Below are 25,006 nucleotides of genomic sequence, written 5' to 3'. Positions count from 1 at the left end.
TTAATTTCGGTTTTGATTTTTGCTGTCTTATCCTTATTAGAAAAAATCCTCACGGTAGATACATTTTTTCGTATGCAGCTCCAAGGGTGCAGATGTAGGTAAATTAAATGTAGATGTACGTAAACTAAATGATGAATCAAGTGACGTACCACTAATGCAGGTATAACTTTCAAAAACACGAACTGTATGTAAAATCCAGGCAAATTCTGTTTACAGAAAGATCATCTTTGTTGTTTACTATCTTGTGCACATACTGCTTTCACCTGAAACATTGTTACATTTCCCAGAGCATTATACTGAACTTAGTGGCTATTTTACAACATTTACCACATGTATTGTATGAAGCGTCACTGCAGTAGTGCACTGCAAATAAAACTTGTATTTTCAATTAAACTTCTGAATTCTCCTAAACTGTATTCCTGCCCTGAAAAAGTGCATGGGATAAATTCAGTGCATTTTGTGCTTTTCACCAGTAACACGACACAGGAATGGCCTAAAGATCAGGCATATGACTCAAACTATGCTTGTGAGTTGTCCTGAACGTCTCAGAGAAGCCTACCAACAAGGCAGAAGTCACCTCAGACAAGTCATCAAAAAAACAAGAGTGAAATGAAAGTCTTTGCAATGAGTGTACCTGTTGCTCAAATCCAGTTTCCTGTTCCATCACCAGGAAAAGCTACCTGTGCTGGCCTATACGCTGGTGTGTACATGGGAGCCTAGCAAACCACATCTTTTCTGTCTCCTTCTGCCAGAGGGAGAAGATTTTCCCCACCCCACCGAACCAGCTGGGTGGCGGCAGGTCTGCAGTTTGCAACCTGTCATCTGGGGACCATGGAGGACAGAAATGAACTCTGTGACAGGTGGCTTGGAGAGCAAGTTCCTACATGTTGGCCACAAGTTTATTAGCCTGAGGTTTCAAGAGACCTCAGAAGATCTAAATAACCACTCTCCTTTTGCAATTTTTCTAGCAGTCACAAACTGAAAAAGTTTGAAAACCGCTCTTTTACGCAGAAGCTAATCCACTGACATGTGGGATAGGACACCTGACCTTTCTGACTTTATACTCTCAGTTTAAACAGCTTACTTGAGACCTGACAGTTACCCAAGAAAAAAAACTTTAAAAAAACCTCGAATAATCTGATACTTGTTTTCTTCTGCTACTAACATGTTTGCTCCTGTACAGTACAACACAGATGAACATCTGAAAACAGTATTCCTCAGTGAAAACAACATGCTTACTTTTTATACATTCTTTAATCTTTTATTTTGACTAAGCAGAAAAAAGTTTAATTATTTAAATTTAGAATTTTAAGTCAAGTGATCTTGGATAATTATTTATCTATGCAGAAAAAGTTCAGCAAACAATAACAACTGAAAAAATATTTTCAGTTTTAATAATCAAAGTGACAGCAACTAACATTAAGTAGGGAATGGAAATCCGTATTTTGTTTTAATATACAATTTTAATATAAACCTATTTAAGTAGCTATTTGACAGTTCACGTAAGTATTTTATCACTGTAAATTGCATCTTTACTGAACTAGATCATCTTTACATTTAGTCTTTTTAACATTCTCACTGAAACAGAAACCCAGTAAACATACATTAATTTCAGTATCTTAAAGCAATAGTAGAGCTGTACCTTTGCCTTCGCTCTATGTCCATCTCTGCTGTGCCCAGGACTATTTTCATCTGCAAGTGATTCCTTAAGCTATAAATGCACAGTAAGATACATAACTGGCTGCATAATTGAAATGGCTTCCGGAAGGAGGATGCAAAATCTGAACTGTCACCTCCAACTCTGTTTCTTAGTGACACCGCGGCAGAGTTCCACAAATAGCTGGCAAGTTATACGGAGAGGCTATGTGATGTCCTGCCAGGGCCTTTACTGGGCTTCCAGAGGACAAAGGGCAGCTATTACTTATTTATAGAGAAGAAGGATACTGTACAAACCATATGAGGTTTTAGTAAGTTTGAAATAATGCAACGTGCAGCACATTTTCAGAAATGCTATTAGAGTAAGTCTATGATTGAAAGGCGTCCTCTGTAGCCAATATAGGGCCTGGATTCAAGAAAAAGTTCAAGATGCATGCTTAAATCTCTCTCAATTTGGACAGCGCTTACTTTGCACTTTGGTTTAAAAGAAATTTATAGCAGACTTTTACCTATTTTATATAGTTAGACTGAACAGTTTGTACAGTGTTTAGCACAGCTGTATCTTTTTCTCCACGCATGTGACAACTTTCTCTTCTGTATTTGCATATCACACTGAATGAGGGGTTTTACATAAAACCAACATGCCTTCACCCTCCTCAGCCATAACATATATAACTTCACCATTAATGGGTTGCTAAGATTTGATTCTAGCCCCAGTTCTGCCACGCAGTTACTACAGTCGCTTGGTCAAATCACTCCTGCCTTGATGCTGGTCTCCTGGGACAGGGTAGTACAGCACTAATGTTTGCCACACAGCTGTTGGGTGGCTTAATTATCTTCACAAAGCAAAACAGAATTACTGCGAATTGCTGTTCAGTGTCTTGAAATGTTTGCAACCTCTGTCAATAATATTAGCAAATCAATTAGGATTTTACAAATATAGGCTGTTCTTTAAAAAATAAATACCTTTTTTCCCTTTCCTGTTAAAGAAAGGGCTAAAGTAACCTTACATACTGCCTTATGTAGTCTTACCCTGCCCTCTCTCCCACTCTTCACATATTATTAGGCTGGAAAACTAAACCATATTGTGTCCCTCTCTATAGACACTGTTTTTATTTTAGCTTGGATGATTTTCAAGCTTGACAGAGCCTTTAATAAGACATAATAAGAAAGCTGAATGTCAGTCCTAGGAGCCAGAAAAACACTCAGCGTTAACCTGCCTGAAATGCAGCAAACAGCTTCAAGAAAGAAAACAGAATTACTTAAGTATTCTATGTTAAGATACATCTATTGTATCGGTACTAACTAGGAGGATATATATGACATAAAAGCCCACTGGAAGATCAATAAAATCACTGATTTTAAAATTGTATATTTGAGGTTTTTGGTTAGGTTATTGTTTTTTGTTTTTTTCTTTTTAATAACAAATGGTATGCTGCCAATCTGATTTAGAAGTAAACCAATTTCCTACTTCATCTGAAAATACAGCAATCAGTGATCGTTTTCATACAGCAAATCTGGCCATTTCTGGCCCACGCCAATCTCATAATGGTGTTCTTATGATGTCTTTTTACGATGTCTTGATGAGCAGCAGCATTTCTGTATGTATGGATCCTAACAAATTCCTTTTGATTTTTGCTCAACTGGAGTTCACTGTGGGAAAAATAACTCCCACCTTTTACCTCTCCTGGCATCACCACCACAAGCTACTTCTGAACACTTGCTCTGGTGGCTTCCATCTTTCGTTGCCAGCCATGCGTCGCCGTGGCATTTTGTTATACCGTCATTCCTCTTGTCTTTATTCTACTGTTACGATGGTTTTTTATTCCTTCGGAGGTGTTTCCTTTCCCTTTACTGGCCTCCTCTTTAAAAAGAACAACAACCACCAAACAAAAAAACCTCAGAAACTCATATTGTTTAAAGCATTCTATGAGTACTAAGCATCCATATTGACTTCATGCACTGAATCATAGTTTTTGTGTTACCTGGGAAAACATAATTGTAGCCAAGAGCTACAAAACATCTTATTTGTTTATTTTCCAGGGCTAGAAGCCCACCACTGATGCTGGATTTTGATGTCAGATTTTCAACAGAGCTGAGCATCAACTAGTTACTGTTTCTGTTCTTATGATCAGATATTTAGAATAGCTCAGTGGCAGTGGTGCTGAGCATTTTTGAAATTCCAGTCTTTTATTTTGCTGTCTAAATAGCATTTGAGAATTTCTGACACTCTGGTTCTGAACTTTCAGTGCCCTAGTATGTCATATGGAAAAAAATGATTCTGTTTTCTTCCAAGCTTCAAAAGAAATTCAGGATATACATGAGCAAATATATACACAACTTGTCCCCAGTTTCAACCTGGTTCCCTACTAAAATACTCATTTGAGAATACTAATGTTACATTATGTGATGTCATGTTACATTTACTATAATAACTTGCCCAGAAGATTTGACATTTAAGACAGTTCAGCTTTAGTGGATTAAATCTTGCAAAGTCTGTTTGCATTAGAAAACTTTCTCAAAATGAAATCAAGTAAGGAAAAACTCCCACAGGCGGTTAAAATTTAAGCTGATTTAGTTAAATCAGTCTCTCAATGATATGATTTTGTAAGTATGTTTGGCTGGTCGTTTGGTTTTGTTTTGCAGTCTGCAAAACTTAATGAGCAAATAGTAATTTTAATACTTTGCTCTTCACGCTGCTTTCCATTTGAAGCTCTCAGTGTGTTTGACAAACACAGCAAGTGGTTCTTATTAAACAGAGATGCTATGAAGTGCTCCTGGGTCTGCAAGCAAAGAGCAGCTGGGGCAGTTGCAACTTCCTCATTTCCAATTCTGCTCTACGCCCACTGAAGGATGGATAAATCCGCTGCCCACTCTTTTCATCCTCTCATCTAAGAGTTCAACAATGTATACAGACTACAGGAACACTTAATACATGTGTTTTATTATGTCCAGCAGAGCTTAAGAACAGTCTCACCTTAAACATACCTTGTGACTTCTGGCTAAGTCCTAACTGAATTAACTACAGGTGCGTTTATAAAACAGCCTATGTGTTAGGCCTAAAAGCCTAACTTTTAGAAGGTGGTAAGTTTGACAATTTAGCTCTCAAAGTCTGTCAGCTCTTTTTTGTTTATTTAATCAGTATTTAAGCATTTATTAACCCATTCCAAGGAGATCTTGTGTCTCAAAATGGGAAAGACTGATGACTGTTCTTTGTATGTTTTTTAAATGGCAGGTTTTGTGAGACATTTCCTCTCAACTTCCCACTTCCCTCTATCACTGGAAAGCTGAAAATCACAATGATCTCAATGAGATCCCAATTGTTTGGATAAATTAATAGTGCTCCACACAAAAGTAAGGAAATCTGATAACATGCATCAAATGTTAACACAGTGGAAAGCACATGGTGTTTTTTAAGAAAACGTTTAAGCATAATATACAAGATATGTTCCAGCAGAACTCAGTTTTATAAATACAGAAATACTTCAAGAATAAGACCCAGATTCAGCAAAATCCCCTGGCACATACTTTGGCTGAAACATAGCAGTGGAGTTAAACATATGCTTAAGTGCTTCCTTTAACTGACGCCTATCATGAGATTTTTTGCTTTATTATGCTCATGATTATAACTGATAGGGCTGCTCAGAAGTTACTTCTCTTGAAGTAAAGACCCTTCAGGTTCATAGTTACTTTGTTTCCTGCTTACGGTTGCTTTGTCCTGGATTACTTAGTTGCACTCGTGTACCATACAAACCTGATTTCTTTAAAAGATGAATCATGTTTCAAAATTGGAATCTCAATAAGCTGTTATCAGCTGTAAGATTCCCTGATGTATCCTCCAGTCCTTTCACTAGCAGGAGGTAGCTTCAAAGGGAACAAAAGGAAGTAGTTCTTCACAGCACCTCGGTTAAGCTGTGGAACTCCTTGCCCGAGAATAATGTGGATTCTCAAAGTTCACAGGACTCAAAGACTGCAAAAGCTCACAGGAGAGAAATCCACTGGGGTTACTAAATACATAGAAACCATGCCTGGTTCAGTATACCTCTGGCTGCACACAGAGGGAGTACTTAGTAGAAATAAATATAATTTCCTTGTTCTAATACGTTTCCTTAGGCATTCAGTTTTGGCTACTGCTGAAGATGGGGGACGGAACGGAGGGCCAATCCGTCTCTCTGCTGCGTTAATCACTGCTCTAAGCTAATGGGGTCATTCTTCGGCTTTTGTGTTCCAGCCTTTCCAAAAGGGGTATCCATAATGTTAACTCCTAATCTTTGCAAAGTGCTGTCACTGAATGATCAGGAACAGTTCAACAAACTGTAAAAAATGAAAGACTAACGCTGAACCAAATCCTGTCGGAGCCAACTGGCTAAAACTGATCAAAAGTGGTTTCAGCATTTTGTCATTTTCCTGTTCTAAGAAAGAAAACTATCAAATCCTTCAACCCAGAACTAACTAGCTCCAGATACATTTTAGAATAATATAAATGATTTTTTAATGTAGTTCACTTTTATGTTCAAAATTCAATTTTAAACAAGTTAATGACATTCAACAAAAGTAAAAGCACTTTATTATCTAAAGTTCTACCCGTCACTTATCAAGTCTAATGCCTTTTAACTCACTCTGACCATCAGCACTGATGTCCTACCGTATTCTTACTGAAAACAAGGAGCCAAAATGATCGAATCTGTGAGACACTTCTGTCTCTTGCAAATTTCTATTTATTCCTATCAGAATTATATGTAGGAAGAAATTCCATCAGAAAAGTTTTCTCATAAGAATGCCAACCTGATTCTGCAGATTTAGCTAAATAACGGACATCTGTGAAACAAGCTTCTCTGAAAAGATCCTCCTAATCACCCGGAGATGATATGAGCACAAAATTTTAAAAAAGCTGGTGTTGGGGAGGGAGGGGTGTTACATGAACACAGAGGCATCACAGATCTGCATGTGCCATTTAATACCTTGTGAGCAGCCTGAAAGTTGAAATTTTAAAATGCTGAATCTTGAAATGGATTATAATTGTACCAACTGAAATTTCATTCAAATAGCCTTGGCAATCAATTCCACCACTTACAATCCATAAGAAATGATTTGGCTGCAGCATAGCACAAAGGACAGAGTTACTTGGAAACATGCTTTCAGTTTCAGGAATGAAAGGCAAATTTTAACGTTTTAAGAAAACTACGACATTGTTCAGATTGAAGGTGAGAATTTTGCCTCCTGTTTTCATTTTAGGCAATGCAGCAGTTTCCTTAAAATGTTGGAAATTGCCTTTCATTATCGAAACTGAAAGCATGTTTCTGAGAGTTTAGCTAGGTGGGATTATCATCAAGGGCACATTTTCTACGTACTGTTTGAGGTTGAGGGTCATCCTAACTGTCATTTTGTTGTTCTTTGCAATGCAGTGGGGAGGAAAAAAAAAAAAAAAAAAACCCTCTGAGGGCTGGAATCCAACCCACCTTTGTATCATTTTTAACATTCATTTTCCTACAGCTTAAATCAATCCTCCTACTATCCGTAAGAGCCTACTGGGATCTGTCCTTTGAACCGCCTGCTTTTCCCTTAACATACCTCTGCTTTATGATCTCATTCTCCACTCATGTATCTTCCCTTTCTATCCGTAGGCTGGTAACTCATAAATCTACCTCTTCTTTCATGGCTTGTCTTATTTCATCTCATCCTGGCTCACATTTCTTCTTGGGTGTTTTGTTGTCAGTTATGAGTCACTATAAGTCAGGCTTCATACACATCTGAAATTCTCTTCCCTCCCCACATTGCACTGTACTGTTCAATATACGCTACTACTTTCTTCTTAGATCCCATGAATGTCCCCCTTCCCAACAAAAGAAAGAAAAAGGCAAAAAATCAGCTGATCTTTTTTGAACTTTTTCAAGAAAAACAAAATTTCAGACAGGTTCAGGAACTTGCAACATGAAAGCACTCCTGTATTGCATCCTGTATTTAGTGCAAAGTGTTTCAGAATGAGAAGGACTAAGGTTTAAGAGTTTCACAAAGTTTTCAGATTAGCTAGGAAAAGTTACTTTTAAAATGCCACCATCTTTTAGAAAATACTGACTGTGATAATATACTGATCACAAGTTGTTCAGGTCCCCAAGTTACAGAAAATTTGTGAAAAAGTACTACTACTTTTGTGAAAACCAAAATGAATAAAGATTTTGATCTCTTGAACACAGCAACACTTGTAAGTAGCTTTCTTATATCGTTATAATTTATTTAGAAAATAGTGTACCGAGGTACTGTTAGAAATAAGAAAGGTTTACAATGGGTATTGAGTGTAATTTTTTCCTCTAAGAAAGAAAAAAATCTTCCTCTCTAACACAGCTTGTTACTCACAGTTATTCAAAGTATACATAGTTTGAAACATCTAAACGGAAAATCTGATTTTTTTTGAGGGAATTAGATGTGCTGCGATGATCACAAGCTGAAATTTAAAGTTAAGCCTAGTCTTCCTACAACTCTGAGTTTTTAGCACACTGAGTAAGGTTAGTAATTCAAGTTGAAAATACCGGATGCTTGATTTGACCACCAATTTTCCACATTTGGGTACAGAATTAGAGTTTAATTTCAGGTTACAGAATGTTCTCAGACAATATTCTTTCTATCTATTGTCAATAAAATTTGTACAAGGCTTATTTCTTCTGTCTTAAGAGTGCTAACTCTTCTCAAGGAACTGCGTAACTGATTAGTTCAATAGTTTTACTCTTAAATATGTTTATTTTAAAAAGGCCTAAGAGTTGAAATTATTTAGATACAATTAATCTTCTTATGGGAAAATTATATCAAAGTTGAACAGAAACCTTTTCTAAGTCTATATTAGGAGATTTTGACAGCAATTTCCTGTTCTTACAGAGACAAGCATAACTCCAAAAAAAGACTGAGGATGTTTCTGAAGGCCAGGGATCTGATTCAAGTCTCAAAAACACTTGGAAGACAAGGAATTTTTCACTACTGACATTATAATCTGGGACACTGCTGCTAGCAATCACTTACATTGGAGGACCCATATTACAAAAAACAGCCAGGGAAGACGAAATAGTGAAATGAAAAGTGCTATTAATGCTCCACCATCATTCTCTGGTCCCATGCCTTATATCTGTACTATGTGTAACACAACCTGGTGCTCTGGGATTTACTATCAATTTTGTATATGAGTTATCCAAGGCTCACTCAGATGAAGTTATCTACACAACGCAAACAAGCAGTTTCGTAGCAAAATCTGAGAGAGAACATCAATATACTATCTCCAAGCATACTGCCAAAACCACTGGAATGTACACATAATAAAACACAAACTTGAATAAATATCTGGAAGCTGATACACTGTGTAGCTCAGGAATTAAAAAAATATTCAGAATGACTGCTGTTTATTCATACGTGCTCTTCAGACAGTCATATATGGTGTAATGTTTAACAAGAGTGATTTTTCATGTATTAGTGACATACATGTTAAATATACACCCTTAGGAGGTAATTCTGTTTTTGTGGTTTTGTTTAGAATGCTTAATTACAAACAACAGTTTGCAATATTAATTATACTGATTTAATGGTTGCAATGACGGAACACATATGATTTTGATTATCAAAAAGTAAAATGTTCTCTCTGAATGCACTTTGTATTGATACAGTCTGCAAAACAACCGACTTACCTGTAAGCCCGTGAGCAGTCCCATTTGCTCAACTTAATTAATCATAGTTATAAATTTACAGTAAATGTACATAGTAATAACGTACAGTCAATATCTCTACATTATCATAATATAAAAATATGTATAATTACTTACTGCTATTAAGCTGTAAGTTTTCACATCTATAGCATGCCTGTCATTAGCCGCTCACACGGAGCTTTGCAAAGCAATCACACAACTGCTCTCCTTGCTCCAGAGATGCAAAACATAGACTAAACAGACGCCTTTTTAAAATCAACTGCAGTACTTTTCACTGTATATACTGCTTAACGAAAAATCTATTTTCCTATAATCTGAAAATTTATCACCCTTCTCTAGATTGTTCTTGCTACCTAAATGGAAAGTCCCATTTCTACACTACAAATGCCTAAAATCCTTTCAACTTTATACAGGACATTTATACCATTTAAATTTCACTGAAATTCTTGAGGCCTCACAAGAGGTACACAGGACCTTCTGCTGTCACTCAGCACCAAAACAAATTTCACCCTCCGTGTAACCTAGCCTAGGCCTAATGTAGTTCCTAGCATCTGATTCACTACTCCCAAGATCACTGGGAGTTTTATAGTGCCTTCTTCAGGTGCTGAATTGGTCCGACAGCAGAGGAGAACTAGTTCATTTTGCTCCAGTGAAGATCAGAAAATAATTTTCTTTACCTACAGTTCCTGAGATGGTAAAATAGTAAAATCTGACTTAACTAACAGATATAACTGAATATCCAGAAGCACAAAAATGTGTTGAATTTTAAGCTGCAACTCTTACACAGTATCCTTTTAATCACAACTTCATCTTTAAGCTGCATGGTGGCATTTTGACTAAGCGGCTTTAATCATTGTGACTTTTTCATTAAAATCATTGTATCGTCGCCTTTCATGAGTTAACAAGAACATTCTCCTTTTAAGTCCTTAAGTGCATAAAGCACAGAGTACCCCTAATCATGCATCAATTACTGGTATAAATAATGAAATCACAAATACCTGAACACCTTGCAGAATAGTCTCCAATATCTTCTCTTTGTGCATCTTGATTTCATCTTGCCAGATTAATACTTCAATTTTTTAGGGGCAGCCTGAGACAGACAAGCTGTAAGAGCAGAAGAAAAAGCTATGTGAGTATACATGAATTCAGTCAGAACATGCAGAATAAACAGAGCAAAAGCTAAAACATCATAAAATAAACATATAAGTACTGTTACCCCCTACAGTCTGTTTTACTGATAAATGTGACATATCATGCAGAGCAGATAAATAAGAAACAGTAAACAGATCATGTCATTCCATAAAAAATGATGGAAAATATTTTCATTGTTCCTTTAAGCAGTGGTTTTGAACTTTTTGAACTGAGCTGCACTCAGGAAAATTGGCAGTGCTCTCTATTTTGCTGGAAGTAATGCTTCTTTACTGCCCCCCTCCTTCTCTTTGCCACTCACAGATGGTTCTGTCTCCTCCCCCTCTTCAGTGGCACCAGCAGAGCACATGAGTTTGAGCACAGCATCTCCACTATGAAATACAGACACCTCACTGGCCTGGCACTACTGATTCAGACTACACACATTATTAGCAAAATTAAATGTGAAACCTAATGAGACTTTCCCACTATTGGTTACCTTTGCACTTCAGCAATAGGGAGAATGAGAAACCATTTGATGTATAGTACAGAGGCCAAATTATCCACCATATAAACTGGCATGAGCTTGCACTGAGCACAGTGATGCTGTGCCAGTTTATACAAGCAGAGATTTTGGGTCCCGTGTGTGTAAAACTCTGCTGCTTCCAAATCCCACTAGCTTGTGCTATAGGGTACTCAGTTTGCATGCCTGGAGCAGGACCCAAACCCTCCATTGCTAGCGGTCATCAGGCTAGTCCGATCATCCCACGTGTATCACAGCCATTTTTAGACTGTTTGCGTCTATCTACCTACATAAGCAGGCACTGCTGACATGCTCTATCAATTTCGGGTTCACGTTTGTCTTAAAAAATTGCAATCCTCATGACCTGTTTTTCAACAACATTCCCTACCCTCCCATCTACTGTGACAGCATTGTTAAAAGAGCACATTCTAAATTACACTTAGTGGTTGTGTATGATACTTAGTTTCTTCTACCTCCAAAAACAGCTGTATGAGGGTTGGTGCTCATTAAAAACAAGCAATCCTACCAATCAGGCACTAACACAGGCCCCTAACGGGCACAAGTCCAAGTCTGCAGTACCCCTGCTACTTCAGGCCTCCACCTCTCCTTATCATTAGATGCCGATCACAGCATGTGGTGGAGTGATGTGTTATGTGTTCAAAGCTCCCACACCATTTAAGTCTAATTCAAACCCAGTTCCAGTGGCAGAAGACTGACATAATAGTTCCTAGTTTCAACTACTTCTGTTTCCTAAGTTTCGCCTTACTGGTAACTTTAACTTTAAAATGTGCACATACATTTCAAATGTGTTTTAAAAAGCATTTACTGTGCATGTGAAGTGCTTTCCATAAAAGTATTCTTTCATCAAATGTCAGTGAATTTGGATCTCTCATGAATATTGATGCAAGCCTAAAATTTCCAAAATTTCGGGCAATGTTATTTTTTAAAAGATGCAATCTCTTAAATAACATGACAGCAATTTCCAGTGATTGTGGATCCCTTTGAAGGTGCCTGAAGCTGACCACCTCAAATCATTAATTATTTTCCAATCTCAAGGCTAGACATACTGTGAAATGTTTCTAGAGTAGACACCATTTGGAGGATATTAGATGTTTTATACATCAGTAGCATCCCACGGAGTCCAAAACCATCTCCTTTTCCTGTAGTCAAATTCTGCCATTAGCAGCAAATACATAATGTCACTAAAGCAAACTCTTTAAGGCTACAGAGGAAAGGGGTATATATAATGGAAACTCCATGCACTGAGTAACTGCAGGGAGCCTAAACTGGAGGATTTAATAAATACTCTTATCTCTGTCAAGGTGCTACAAAATAAGCTGAGAAGTGCAAGAATGCCTGACAAGGCCCTAGGGCTCTTTATGGCTGCAGAGAGGATCTCACATCTACAGAACATGGGAAATTTCTTCCTCCTGCCATGTGGGTATCTGGAAGCTGTATCTACCTATGCACTGTTCCCCTCATACAAGCCACAACAGCACAGAAGCTTCACCGTGAGGTTCTCCTTTACATGTCTTTTCAGGTATACTAAGCTGTATACAAAGAACAGCCTCTAGCGCAACGGAGGTTCTACAACCCTTCAGTGGAGAAGCCCAAGGGGAAAAACTCACTTTGAAGAGAGATACTTCTTCCTTCAAGTTCCTACATTTCAACCTCTGCTCTGCCCAGTCCTTATTCAGGTTACACTATTTCGTTAATGCAAATATTTAGAGATTACCACACATTCGAACAGTAGCTGACACTTTCTTCACATTCCAAAGTGAAGGAATCACCCCATTCTGTGGTGTGGTTGTGGCAGCAAAAGAACGTGGTCCTTCCTTTCCTTAAGCTCTGACACAAACTCAAAATACTAGAAGGCAGAAATACCATCACACACTTTACGTCTTTCTCTGGAGGAAGCATAAGTCCTGAGTAACAGCTTTATGGGACTCTTCCTCCAAAAACGGAACACAGTCTCTCTTTGAACTATGCAAATGCTATGACAGCAAGAAGTACAGAAGTGTTGTTGATCAGATGTATCAAAAGATACCTCTTCTTCCAAAGTTTCACCGTACCTACTTTGAGAACTCTTTGCTCTCTCTTCTTGTCCAGATATTCATGAAACACCCTGCCTTTGAATTAGAAAGGTGTGGAGGATGCCAAGGGAAAAGCAGAGCAGTAAGAGAAATGTCTTCTGAAAACAGAAGTACAGTGCATTTTGCTTACAGTAAGATAGAGGTACTAACTGCCATGATCACATGACCTTTGACCGCTTCAGAGCACCATACAGACATGGGCTAAACTACCCTTATGTATTTCTTTCTGGAAAGCTGGTAATTACTAAAGTATAGCTCTTGAAATACACATAAGTGAATGAAATACACATAAGTGAATGTGCTCTAGTTTGCCAAGTCACACTGGATGGTAACAGAGTGGAGATGCTCCTCATCCCCACTCCTCTGCTTGGACATGTACAGTATACAAGATTTTTCCAGAGAGGCACCAACAGCAAGCTTGCTTATATTCTCCCCTGCAAAATCTAGTTTAGAAAAGAACTACAAGCTTTGTTGTTGAGGATCATACATTTCTACATGCAAAATCTAAGTTTCACGGTGCTTCTGTTGTAAGACACGGTGGTAACTAAAATAGACATGGTATGACTGTGTGTCCCTAATGTTCACAGTTCCTCATAATCTCCCTCAGTGTTTTGCCGAACTGACAGGGCAAATGCTTTACCAGTGAGTTCTGACTGCAAAAGTCCTATGCAGCAATGAGGCAGAGCAGTTTTCTACAAAAGGTGAATTTTTGTTTTGTAGGCCACCCCTTCAACTTTTCTGGAGAAAAAAAGATGTTTCAGCAAATCCTTGTTACAACTGTTTTCAGTGACCAACCTCTTCCAGGTTCCCTGAAGAAAATAACACAAGAATTAGTTATACAGAAAACAAAAGGGACTTGGATTGTACGCATGTCACATATGCATGGACTCGCAGCTTTCTCTGACAGAAACAGCATCGTGGATTTCTTTCAAATTCACACTGACAGCAAGCTGAATTTTGTCTCCGGCTTCAAGGAGAGCTGGAATAGGTTTTGTGTTATTTCAAGTGCAGCAAACAATATCCTTTTCCTTGAGTAGCATAAAATACTGCACTGGGGATATGAAAATTAGTTTGACTATGAAAAAAAAGCCAAAGCTGCTCTTTTTAATGCCCCTAGTCCTTTCACTGCCTACAGTCCTCAGAAAGCCAGCTGTACAGCTTTAACAGAATAAAGGTGGAAGAGAGAGTGGAAAAAAATACTGTAACTAAAATATAAGCAAATGACCTAATCTACAACACAGATCTGTAGCAAGCCTGATTCTGCTACCATGAGGTCCAAGAGAAGTTACATGTTCAAAGAAAGCAGTAGATCTTTACTCAGTATAATAAAACATGAGCAGTTTGCAATGTCATACAGTTAAAACATGTTTACTACAGTTGGGTCACCTGAGTGATTATGCCAAGCAATATTGTTTTCAAATTTCCTAATGCCTTCACAGAGTCCAGAGCCATTTCTTGTTTTTTCTGAGAAACAGAAAAACAAACAGGGTCAGAGGGAATGTAAATGGGAGGTGTGAGTTTTGCTACACCTCCCTTTTTCAAGCAGATGACAAATTTCGTCATTCTTTTTTCATGATGAAGCTTTATTAACTAGGGCATTGTCAAGACTTCCAAGTCTAACTTAAACCACAACGTCAATTGACGAAGCAAAATCAGAGCTTTATTTATGTAGCCTGCAAGAAATTATCACTGGCTGGCCGAAGCGCACAGACAAAACCAAATACCTTTATTTGTTTTATGACTTGTAAAAACACACCCTTTGCAGCCCCCAGTGCATGCCTAACAATCCTGGAAGTCCAGCACTGAGATCTATGCCAGGGCGGGCGAGGAAATCATCAGGGGGCTCCACTTACGCAGAAATTCTGACCCATATTGAACATCTTACCCCATAGGGCTGCTCTCTGCCAAACTTGCCTAGTCCAGGTCTGCCATCATGTGTCCCATCTGCCCCTCCAGCGATACTCCATAGGTGATCTCATGCCGAGAAATCATCTGAGGACCTTGTTCCAAGAAGGGCCTCTAGCACTGCATGCTGAGAGAGCAGATGGGACCCGTGGCAAGCCACAGCTTGATCATCCTGAGAAAACGCCACACCTTAGCCAGCCCCTTGCCTGTAATATTAGTGCATAGGATGGATCTTACCATAGGCGTTTGTTTCCACCCCATATAACAGAATAACAGCACTGCTCTGCCTTTAATTAAAGATACTTTTAATGCTTGAAATGCATAAAGCTTTAAAAGCTGTGAAAAACTCAAATACTGTGGGAATGCCATCCAAGAGCCATAGGCACAGCCTTTATTACTGGTGGATGCAACTACTATCATGATTTCAAAAAGCCTAACTTAACATTTAGGATCTGATTGAAGGAATAAGAACCTGACTGGAGGTCTGTAGGTTAGGAGATGTATCTTACAATATCTTAACCTGTATAACAGGCAAATCTAGTTCAATGAGACCATTTATACCATATTGGCATTTTTACTTCGCAGATTTCCAGAGTAAAACTGCACTACCAAAAATACTAATTTGAGATAGCCACAAAGAAAACATACTAGCAAAAATTAATCAAAAATAATTTTAGTCACATGAGATGCCTATGCTGCTTTGGCATGTTCCATCAAGAAACAATGCAGAGGATTTTGCCTTGAAGGTTACATTTATTACTTAGACAAGTAGATAAAATTAGTCTTGGAACAAGCCACCAGCATTTTAAATACGGGGGACCGAGGCACAGAAGACGACGAAGAATGTTTTGTGAGTGCTTTGTGCTATCCTAAGAGATATACAATGCAAAGACTACCCAAAGTAAATAATTTATGAAATATTATGCATGGGATTTTTTTTTTCAGTTAAACATTTCTCTCTTAATCCTTTTAGGATTGAAATATGATTAGCCTAATTCAGGACTACGTGCCTTATTTCCTCCTTCCCCTCGGAACCAGGCCATATCAATCAGTACAGGTTAATCTTGCAAATCAGTTCCTCCAAATGGCTTGCTTTTCTCAGCAGCTGCATGCCGGCTTCATCATGGAGTTGAAGTCAGCTGCTCTGATACTTGCCACGAAAATGCAGAACATCAATCACTTACACTGCTTATGAGAATTAGCACAACATAAGTCTAATTAGAAACTAAACACTATGTTATCTGCAATGATTCAGAGATGGAGTAAGTCGATACATGTTTTAGGAACCTTTCTGGCTGCACAGTAGTTCATGATAATACCCACCTCACAGCTCATTAGCGAATCAAAATATTACACTGTATAAATATTACTTCGCTCTTTTACATTTTACAGAAGCCCCAGGTCTCAGAAGCCTCCATTACAGAGTATATGTGATTTAGTTATATTGGAACATTGTAGGAAATGGAAAGCAGCCCTGACTATCCAAAAACAGCAAAATGGAAGCCAATATACTGTATACTTTGGTCCTCTCTCTACAGAAATAGCCCCAACCAGCCTCAGGACATTTTAAACTGAAATACATATTGGCAGAACACAAAGAAACCATATATTGTATGATGCTGTACATGAATTCTCAGTACTTCTGCACTGGATTTCTTTCTTTCTCTCTTTTTTTCCTGCAGAAAACAATGTAATCCACTATAAATCTAGACAGCACTACTGTAAGCTTCACTAGAAATCCAAACGCAAGAAGGAAGAAACCTGGCAAAGAACTGAAATCAAAGATGTAAATGTTTAATAGCAAAAGAAGGACATGAAAGGATATGCAGCTGTTTTTCTGCACGGCTTCTCAAAATGGGAACTGGAGAGCACAAACGTAGACCACGCTCTCACTTCTAGTTGAGATAAACATTTACAAGCTATTAATTTTAAACAGGAAGACATAACATTAGGACATGACCTTTAATTTCACTGAGTCTGTGAAGGCAAACCACCACAGCTCTACTGCAATGCAGTTACACATCCAGGAAGAGATGCATAGTATTCTCCGCTTTGTTATTACAGGTGTATTTGATTTTACATTCAATGAGGAAGGTGCAATTTCATGGCTGTGTGGAAAAATCTTTAAAATGCTTGTGGGTCTAAGTCTAATGATGCCAGACCGGTGTTGCAAAACGTAATACCAAGATAAAGTACTGAAGAAATTATCTACACACCAAAGAACAAGCATTTAGGTAAATAATAATAAACCGTACATACACAGATTTGGTTTCATTAAAGTATGTGTACTCTTCTTTTGTTCTTTTAAAAGGGTGCAACTCTGATGCTTTATCATTAGCTTTCTAGATGAAAGCTGATGGAACTTGAAAGTTACTAGCAAAAGACAGTGGAAGATTAATTCGCAGAGGAAATGTGCAGATTTTCAAAAGCCATAATCTATTTGTAGCTTGAAAGATGAAACAAATTTCTTGTTTCTATAACGCTTCCACATTTCCTATATAAAATATATGCAGACAATTTTTTTTAATGTGCAAAACTATTAAAACACAGAAGACATCACTTTCTGTTAACGGGCAAGTATACGTTTATAGCATCTTCTTGTAAAAATGAAAGTAGGTCAAATGATGAAAGGTGATCAGCTTACATTTTGGTATCTCAACTTGAGACAAAATATATGGGTGAAATTTCTAGGAAGAGCTGAATATTTTTAAACCTTTAGAAGGCCTCTTTTCAAGGTCAGAAGTTTGGTTCCCCCAACACTGACATTTTCAAAATTACTAGTCATTTTTAAATCTTTGCTTGCAGTCTTTCAAGAAAAGTTTTCTAATAATTATATATACAACATATATTAAGGGCAAAATTCTTCTCCATTGTATAACTGGCTTCTCATCATTAAGAGCCTTAAATAGGTCGTCTGATTTAACTTACTTTTACTTTCCATCACGAGAAGACTGAGGACTCCTTCAGGAGATATTTCATGCTTAGGAAAGAGTTATTTCCAACACAGGTTGCAATACTGTGCAATACAATTCCAAAACTGTGGAATGAGCAACTCCAAAAGCTTGGGAAATTTTTTAAAGTAGAACTAGCTATATACTAATGTGATCTGGAAATACGAGCTAGCTGTACTGAACCAAAATATCTCTGTCATTATTTGATAATCTGGCAAAATGCTAATGCCGTATGTTATATATATATATAAAAAATTATGTATGTTATGCATTAAAAGGTAAACATACTATTTTCTATAAAAGACAAATATACAGTGCTTTGCGAGGTTTTAAATTTCCAGACAGATCACTGGTATGAAAAAGGATTTGCAGTGGAAAATTTTTTTCCACACTAGTATACTTTCATTACCATTTATTTTTCTCAATAATAAAATGAGAAAAACAAATATTGCTGGACACTGAGACTTGGATTGCAGTCCACACCTGTAACACACTGGACTGAAATCTCAGGTCCTAAAGCATATCATAACTTGCTGAAAATCAAAACTTGTGTTTCTATCTCATTAGATGGAACTTAACTTCTCATGCATGATTTCTCATGTACTGCAGGCCACAGGGAACATTTAGAAATAATACTTTCTATTTCTATAGTTTTCCACCTGGAGACATTCGAGTGCTCAATAAACATTAACCAAGAAATCATTTGCAAGCCTCCAGTGTATTCTGAGATGGTGCAAGTGCAGTAGAGAGAGCTCAAGCACCCCATGAAAGGCCATGCAGGAAGCCTGCAGCACAGCTGGGAGCAGAGCACCCACCACCCAAGCCCAAGCCCCCTTCTTTAACGACAAGCTCAGTCTTCCTGCTTAGAGAAGCATGTAGGAGGTGTGACAGATAATAGCCTCCTACCCTACCTGTTAGAACAACTGCTTGATTTTTTATGAAGTGCAAAACACGGTCAGCTGTTATCAGGTTGAGTTAACAATCTAAAACTTGACAAGTTGGTTGAGAATGAGGAACATTTTCTAGAGTGGAATGCCTGTAATTAAAAGCTGGCTAATTCTAACCTTAAATAAAACTCAAGTTTTACATGATTCTAAGCAGGAACAGGTATGATCTGAAAGCTTCTGCTAATTTTCAGTTGACTTTCAAATGAGAACATGCAATGACTGAAACTACAGAGTTTGCCATATCCTAAGTCTGACCTTTTGGTCACACACACAGAACATTTCTTCCACCCAAGTCTATTAAGGGAAAAATGGTGATAAGAATCCAAATTTAAAGCCACACTTAAGCACTGAAAAACAGTCTGTAGGCATTATAGCCGCACATCTACTTGCATTAATCTATGCCTAAAAATCCAGGAAAAATTAAGTTGAAAAAGGAAAAAAAAAACAACTAAGGGAAAACACATATGACACTACTGAGCTTGCCTTATTCTAATTAGACTGGTCCTGCTTGGCATTTCTCGGCTCATAATGGTACTGACATGTCCGATTTTGCTGTAACATTCTGATTTTATTGTTATTTCATGATTCTTACTGTCCTTGGTTAAAAGAGCTTTTTTCATAATTTATTCATCTTCTATTTATATGCAGATGAAAATCATCTAACTTGAGATGGATTAGTTTTACGAACAGGGCCCAGAGACATTAAAAAAAAGGGGGTCTGCTTTACACTGAAAAAATACTACAGTCCATTTGCAACTTAACAAACACTAGAATCCTGTTGCAAAGTGTATTAAGCTAAACGCTCTTCTTTTAGTTCTAGGACTGCTTTTAGACTGTAAACATTATGAGCTTTTTTTTCTGAAAATTAAATGCTAGGCCAGTATGGCCAGGTGAAAAGCAGCACAGTGCAAGACTGAGCAATGACAATTTCAGTTAAGCCTCAAAACACATTAATAAAGGCAACATCTTAAAAAATATATATACATACATACGTAATGTATATATGTATGTTCTAGACCATTCTACATTTCTAGTAATAACTGCGGTTATTGCAAGGAGAGCAGTAATTTGTCCAAACCAAACCATAAGTAATTAAGGCCAGGATCTGGAAATTGGATCTGCGTGGGTGGATTTTTGCACCCCTGCAGATTCAATGGCAGGATCAAAGATCCAGAGAGCCAGAAATAAATTCATAATCTGAATAGTGCTGAAGTACAGCACCTGGCATTTCCAGTACAGGGAAGGGTCTGTTTTCACTGACAACCTCCCACCCAAATGTCTGATGAACAGAACATTTTCAAAGCAGCAAACAACCATATACCAGTCCCACCCTCCCCACAGTAGTCAGTTATTACTATATCCTTTTCTTTGAGTATGTGTGTCAGAGCTCAGAAAACAAAGCTGACATTTTGAGCTTCACTTTTCCTTACTATTCTAATTAAAATTGATTTAACTTAACCCCCCAAGCTATACAGCAGGCAGTAGGGGTTGTTTTGACTTTGTGCGAGATAAAGTGTTTATTTGTATTTCAGTTGTTCTCAAAGTCATCAGAGAATAAAACTATGTGGGTTCCTGGCAAAGACAGTGCAGAGAAGAGGCAGACCTGCTGGTTCCTGCTGAGGAGGTTGTTGGGGTTGTTGGCAGGTGTCACACAAGAAGTCACTTGATGCTGACAACCGGACAGTAACTAACTGGCCACAAACTAAACTTCCACTTTTGGTCAAAATTACCAAGAAGACTATGACCAGCCAAGTTCAAACATCAGGACCAAGTAGCTCTGGTTAAGGAAGTTGATCAAAGAACAGACAAGGAGAGACCAGAGTGCTGCATAATTATCCTGGTGTCCTCCCAAGAATGACTGACAAGTGGGTATCAGGTGCTTGAGTCACCTCTATCAGCTTTTAACACAGGTAATCAGGAGACACTGTAGACTCCTCTGCAAATCTTCAATTGTTGGCTTCCTTTTTCTCTTCTAAAGACCTGAAAAACAATCTGCTGTTCTCTTTGCCAGGACTTGATTGCATGTTGCTTTTCCTCCTGCTCAGGATGTCCAGAAGGTAAGTAAGGAGGTTTACGTCCAGTGGGCATTTAACTATGTGGATGATGCTCAGTTCTGTATCCGAGTCCCTTTCAACTCAAGCATATCTGTCAAACACCCTAACAGTATCTGGAAGAGAAACAGGATACGAATGGAGGCTATGCAGCTGCAACTCAGCCTCACAAAGATGAGGCTGATGGGTTGTAGAAAGTTAAAAGGTAATCGTGATGAAGACTGCCACTCTCCCTGGGGGGTTTGCAGGTGTGCACATGTCGCTAGGGGTTTAAGCATGTGCGTGCATGTGTTCTATCTGTTTGCATTTCAGTAATTTAAGGTTTCTCTTGATACAAAAGAATTTATTATTGTTACGTTTGGGAATCTTGACATAAATCATCCCTGAAAAACCATTCCCATTCATATGGGGTAACACATAAAATGCTAGTGCCAACACTGTGGACAGAGTCAGTCCAGATGATCTCCCCTAGTTGACTAAATCTGTGGAAGAAATTCAAAACTGATCGACAGCTCAGCTGACTTGCACAGACACAGAGTTTCAAATTATGAATCAAAACCATGTGAGGGCCAAAAAACGTCTGAGATTATAAAAATATTTTTCCATGTTGGGATTCTCAAAATAAAAGGCAAATAGTTAAGCAGACTAGGAATAATAAATTCACAACGGACTCCTTTTTCATCATCCACAGTATTTTTCTGTTTTGCGTACTGCATATCTACCTTGTGGGACACACTTCTGATATTCTTTGAAAATTTCATTAAATACTCTAAATATTAACACATTCTGATTTTGTCAATACCTTTAATAACTTTAAAAGTAGAAAGTGCCTACATATGGAAAAGGAAGATCAGTGGCAAGTTTAGTTCAGGATTACCACAGTCCACCCCAAGACTGGGACTTAAAACTTTGCTGTTTCAAGGGAGCAGTTAAACATCTTTTTACTGGTTTCCCCAGTGAAAAGGATACCAAAAGCATTCTCTACTTCAGAACTACCACTTTTCCTGAATACCCACAAATAATACATGATTCTGGCGCATATTTGGGATATCTGAGTTCTATAAGCAAACAGGGCTCGCTGTTATGTTTCTGTTTTAGTAGTAATGGATGTTCTTGATATAAATACTTGCAGTAATATTTAACATTGCAATGGCAAAACTATGTACGAATTAAATTATTTCATAATTTTCAGTACTTCCCTGAAAGAAGTTTTATGGTTCCCTTTCAATGTACATCATTTCTCATAATCTACAGAATAAAACTGAAACCCTGTGATTCAGTTCATCTGAGTTTTCACATTTATTCATGGATGTTCTAACTGAAAATACTGCTTTCGCCATCCAATTACCAAGACAAATATTGCATAAGTTCTCCCTCCTTTTTAAAAAATTTGGTAGCAACATTTCTACAGTGGAGCTCCGCCAAGCCTCGGCAAGATAAGTGGTTGTTTCACCACTAAGGCGGTGAGGAGGCAGTGCCACTGCCCTCCTTAGCTTTCCTGGAGTACTGCAGGCGTGAAAGACGCTATGCAAGTTAATCTCTGGGGTCAGCCAGGGGAATATAAAATATTTTGTGAGGCTTAGCAGCTCCCTGACTCTACTTTCTCTTCCAGAGCCAACCGCCCGTCCAGACCACTGGTTATTTATGGACTTAGACTTTTTTGTCGTGTGTTTTTATGGCGTACTACAACACCACGTAAGTCTTTTTAATGCTTCTGAAAACACTAGTGCCACACCTACATATTTACACCTAATTTCAGCAGGATGCTGTTCTTAGAAATAGAGTATTTTAATGTGAAACTACTATAACAAAAAAAATCAGTGACTATGAACGTGAGACTACTAATGACATGAATGGAGAAGAGGGAATGGTGCTATTAACTTCTTCAATAACAGACAGTCTCTTGAAAACAGCCTTTCCTTACATCTGGTCACAGAAGTAAAAGTTCGCAGTTCTGCTGGTATTTTATAGGGCACTACATTCTAGAGCCTTAGCCAGCCTCTGACGGCTCTTCTACCCTACAACCAAATCTCCAAATATCCAGTTCATCTCCAAGGATACAGAATAGCATGTGGTATTCTGCATTATACCACAACTGATTAATTTGTTAACATCTGACTGCCTAGGAAGAATTTTTTTCAGAATTCAGATCACATACATTTGGAGAATCTCTCTCAAGACTGTATATATATTGTTATAGACATGGCTTATTTCCAATATTAAAGACATGAAAATAAGGAAAAAAGTTTAGAAACTTTTTTAGGTCTTAAAATAATGAAGAGATTCCTTTCCAAACTGAGGTGCAGTAAATAAGTTTCTAAAGTATGCAGACCAACATATGACTTCAACAGCTTTAACTGAAATTAATGGGCATCCTTCCATTCTATTCAATGAAAATTTTATCTGACAAATAGCTGGTGCATGTTTTTGCAAACGTATTTATTATTTGGCCAGATCTTTAAGATGGTTCAATATTTTCACATTAACTTTTCAGTTTTATGCATAGTTTTTTTTTCTTGAGCAAACCACATGTATTGCAGTTATATAATGGAACCAACTAGAATATTTCAGAACTGTGTATTTGTTCTGCTACGCTTTATTTACTCTTCCTAAATATTCCTAGGTTTAAGTAACCTTCAAAACACTACCTAAAATGAAACAGCAATGTTGCATACAACTCTTTAAATCATGGAATCAAGGTTTCCTAAAGATAGTTGCTAACGAAAGTCTGCTTTTTTTTTTTTTTAACAATACCTTTACTGATGCAATTACATTTAATAACTGTTACAGTCAAGGTTTTTAGCAGCTAGATGAAGCATACTCTAATAGCTTAAAAATCATACCTTTCTCTGCTTTTTTTTTTTTAATCTATTTTTCTTTTCTATTGGAGCAGAGAGATAGGGGACTGGAAACTTCCAGTGATGCCTCTGCAGACTGAAGTGGCTTAATTGTGTCTGTACATATAAAAAGACAATTCTAATTCTCACCAGTCAACAAGCAGAACAAAGGAGAACTATACAACCTTCCTACGTTAGTCAGAAACACATACTCTCACGAGGGAAATGGGCTTGAAAACATGAGCTGCGCTACCAAAAATTGACAGGCATACAATGAAATAATTAAGGAACTTTGAGACCCAAATCACTTCAAAGTTTTAAGGAAAAGAAGGCTCATGTACTTAGAGCTAAGCTGGATGAGCGGATCGCTTGACTCAATACTCCCAAAAATGTTGTGCACAGTATAGAAAGTTAATAAAAAACAAACAAATGTACAGTTAATAACTCTGAAAATTCAAACCTGAAGTTCCTCATTATGAAAGCCACAAGTGACTTTCTAAGTAGAACTACCCAAACCACTAAGTTGTATCCCTCAAGCAATCGTTTTTCCTTCTCATCATCTTTGCTCCTTTTGTAGTGAAGTATAAAAGTTTAGTTGTCTGGGCCTGACTATTTTCAGGCAGCTCTGAGCAATCACCAGTCTAGTGATGAGATGATCATACGTGATGAAAGGACAAGGTTAACTCACAGTTTCTGGTTGTTGTTAGCGTTTCATGTACCACATGATGAATAACAACATGAGAAGCCTCTATTCTTCGAAAATATAATTGGCTTTTCTTTAGAGAGCTGTGTACAGAAGCACAACAAACGGGGTAACACTCAGGTCACACACAGACGAACATCCTGGTGCTTCTTTCAAACATTATCTTTCTATTTGTTCTCCTCTCTCCAAATTGCAGGCGGGTCACCACAGCTTTCCTTTTAACAGCTGTTGTTGCGCCTGTCATGGCAGCACTTGCGGATTCACTGTGCCAGAGGCTGCTAACCCAAAGGCAGCCTAAACACTGGCCTTTACTGCCAAGCCCACTGAGACCAGTTTGACTTCACATTGCTTCTCACACATTGATCTCCAGAACAGTCTCATGGCCTGTTCTGCTGGAACAGACCTTGCTTTCACCTGGCCAATGTGCTGCTCAGCTGCCCTTGGCTTTGTTCCTCCTTTTGCCCTTAGTTTAGGGGGAGGGCAGGAGCCCACGAGGCATCAGCCGTCCACATGCTGCACAGTGCCAC

The 25,006-nt window shown here is 38.0% G+C and overlaps 1 long non-coding RNA gene across 3 annotated transcripts in view; it reads right to left on the bottom strand.

Moving 5' to 3' along the window:
- LOC112991551 (uncharacterized) overlaps positions 1 to 25,006 on the bottom strand; it is a 105,531-nt gene that overhangs the window by 50,073 nt on the left and 30,452 nt on the right. For all 3 annotated transcript variants that reach the window (XR_010390553.1, XR_010390551.1, XR_010390552.1), the window contains exon 3: positions 10,340 to 10,445. This is a non-coding gene — a long non-coding RNA (uncharacterized LOC112991551). The remainder of the gene's footprint in view (positions 1 to 10,339; positions 10,446 to 25,006) is intronic.

Source organism: Dromaius novaehollandiae, chromosome 1 (genome assembly GCF_036370855.1).
Source record: "Dromaius novaehollandiae isolate bDroNov1 chromosome 1, bDroNov1.hap1, whole genome shotgun sequence".
Classification (NCBI taxonomy): Eukaryota; Metazoa; Chordata; class Aves; order Casuariiformes; family Dromaiidae; genus Dromaius; species Dromaius novaehollandiae.
Note: the sequence above shows the minus strand (reverse complement) of the source record. Positions and strands in the feature narration are given on the sequence as shown.